This window comes from Propithecus coquereli, unplaced genomic scaffold (assembly GCF_000956105.1).
Source record: "Propithecus coquereli isolate 6110/MARCELLA unplaced genomic scaffold, Pcoq_1.0 Scaffold1, whole genome shotgun sequence".
NCBI lineage: Eukaryota > Metazoa > Chordata > Mammalia > Primates > Indriidae > Propithecus > Propithecus coquereli.
The window spans coordinates 10,458,522-10,461,300 of record NW_012133857.1 but is presented as its reverse complement, the minus strand read 5'-3'; the positions used below and the strand labels follow the sequence as shown (position 1 = coordinate 10,461,300).

The window sequence follows — 2,779 nt, the reverse complement described above, 5'->3', positions numbered from 1 at the left end:
TGTGTGCGTGTGTATCGCACCGTTTGTAGGCTTTGCCTTCTGGTAGCTGCTGACTAAAATGTTCCCTGTTTTGCAAGTTAGGTTTTATATTTAAAAATCCATTGAGTGTGGATGCCCAAACATCGTAATTTATCCTGCATTGATGTGGTCCCCACTGACCCAAGGGTGTTCTCATTTATTTTCGTGATGCCTTGAGGGGATGTGGCCCTGAGGAGGTGGAGACAGAGGAAATGAGGCCCAGGGAGATTAAGAGTCTTGAGCACTGGGTGCTGTGGAAGCACAAATGGATTCTGAGTCTCAGTTGAAGTGACTCCTTCCTGTTCATTTCTATTGGGTTAATAGACACTGTTTCTGGCTCCAACTCAGATGCTGAAGCAGGGCCCCTTGTGTAAAACCTGCTACCAATCCCAAGATCTAGAGAATCTATGTGACAAAGGCAAACACTGATTGCCACAGCCCAGCATTGCCCAGGCAGATCTACTGTGTAAACAAACACCCAGAAGGCAGCCTTTGGGCTGGCGTCTGGCTCAGACTACCCAAGCCAAGAGGAAGATTAGATGGGAACTGGAGCCCAGAATGACTGTGTGGTTAGTGTCCCAGAGCCTGATATGAAGGTAGGCCTGAAGGACTTGAGAGGTATGAATGAAAGTCTTCCCAGGGCAGGGGCAATGTGACCAGATTAGGGCCTGATCATGGTGGTCCCTTTCTGGTAGTGACATGGGCTCTTGTAAAGCCCTATTTGTTCTGTGGGAACTTGGCAGTCTGCAAAGAATTCTTACCATTGACAGGAAATGCCCTTTCCACTCCATCTCTTCCTAGAGATTTTGAAAGCTCTTCTTGCCTCTGTGGGGAAGTTGACGCCTCCTGCCAGCCCTGAGACCCTGGCAGTTCATGGCTCTGTGAGAAAAGGGTTGGAGTCTAATTTTCCTCTCTCTCTACTCATCTTTTTAGGAAAAGTCCAAGTTCCTCTGTACCCTGAGATTCCCTGTTCACAGAAGCCCTAGGGCCAGATCATCTCTTGGTGAAGGGAACAGTAGAGGACTGTGTGCACCACACATTCAGGGCAGATGGCCTTGTTTTGACCGTTTATGTACCTGTTCCCCTGCCTGCCCACCCTCTTCCATGGTGGAATTCCTGAAGTCCTTGGCTGTTCCCACTGTCTATCTTTGCTCCAAGGGTCCTGGCTGGCACCCGTAATGCTGGGGGACGGGAGGTCTGTCCTCGGAGCTATTTTTTTGGATGTCACCAAGACGTGTTTTGAAATGTTTGCAGGGACCATCATGTGTTATGGGCAGACTGGAGCTGGCAAGACATACACCATGACGGGGGCAACTGAGAATTACAAGCACCGGGGGATCCTCCCTCGTGCCCTGCAGCAGGTAGAGAGTGGGCCCATGGGTGGGATGCCACACAGGTCTCCTCTCTCTGCCATAGATTCAGCTGACCCTAGGCCAGCTACTATAAACAGTAGGGCCAAGCACTCAAAGGAGTTGCAGCTGGTGCTGGTACTACTAGTACCTGAGATGGGATACACATGGCTCAAGGGTGGGTAGGATCAGAGGCCTCAGGAAACCAGGAGTTCAGGTTTCAGACTCTGACCCACACCCGCACTGAGCCGGCTTCCTCATTTGTGAAAGTGGGAGTCAGGCATACTAATCAGCCTCTTGCTCCTCCAATGGTCTATGATCCTATAATTAAGGATTTGGAGGCCAGGCTCAGTGTAATCCTAGCACTCTGGGAGACTGAGGCAGGAGGATCACTTGAGCCCAGGAGTTCGAGACCAGCCTGAGCAAGAGTGAGACCCCTGTCTCTACTAAAAATAGAAAAAATTAGCCAGGCATGGTGGCTTATGCCTGTAGTCCCAGCTACTTAGGAGGCAGGAGGATCACTGGAGCCCAGGAGTTTGAGGTTGCTGTGAGCTAGGCTGATGCCACGGCTCTTGCCTAGGCAACAGAGTGAGACTCCATCTCAAAAAACAAAAAAACAAGGGATTTGGAGGTCCTGGTCATGTTCCTTCCTGTTTTATGTTTTTTTTTTTTTTTTTGGTGGTAGTGGTTTTTGAGGCAGGTTCTCACTCTGTTGCCTGTACTAGAATGCAGTAGTCTTGTTATAGCTCACCGTAGCCTCAAACTCCTAGGCTCAAAGGATCCTTTTGCCTTAGCCTCCCAAGTAACTAGGACTATAGGTGTGTGTCACCATGCCCGGCTAATTTTCAATTTTTTTTTTTAGGAGTGGGGTCTCACTGTGTTGCCCTGCCTGGTCTTAAACTGGGCTCAAGTGATCCTCTGGCCTCGCCTCCCAAAGTCCTGGGATTACAGGTGTGAGCCACTGCACCTGACCCTTTTCTGGTTTTAATGAGAATATTGACCCTTGCAGAGCTTCCTTACTGGCCTCTTCTGGCTGTTTCTGCCACCATAGCACCTGAAAGAGCTAAGACAAGAAGCAAGGCATGACCTTTCAGGACTGTGTGGGGGCTTGAGAAGTATGACTGAAGACAGGATAGAAGGGCATTCCTTTGGGCCCTGCTAGCCTGGGTTCTGTGAGGTCTCTCTGGTTTGGAAGTTGTAGGCAAAAGGTCTTTCCTCAAAAGCATCTTGTGCTTTTATCGTGCTGTCCTATAAGAAGTATAGACATCTGTCTAGTATATAAACTATCCATGCTCCAGTTTTTGAAGTAATATACTTAATATCCCACTGTCAAAGCTTAAGTATCTCAGCATCTTAGACTTTTAGTAGTCTAGTCCATTGCTACCCAGTAGAAATATAATGTTAAGTCACAT

At 48.6% G+C, this 2,779-nt stretch overlaps 1 protein-coding gene across 1 annotated transcript in view; it reads left to right on the top strand.

Moving 5' to 3' along the window:
- Positions 1 to 2,779, top strand: part of KIF9 (kinesin family member 9) — a 55,158-nt gene that overhangs the window by 12,735 nt on the left and 39,644 nt on the right. The window lies entirely within an intron of this gene.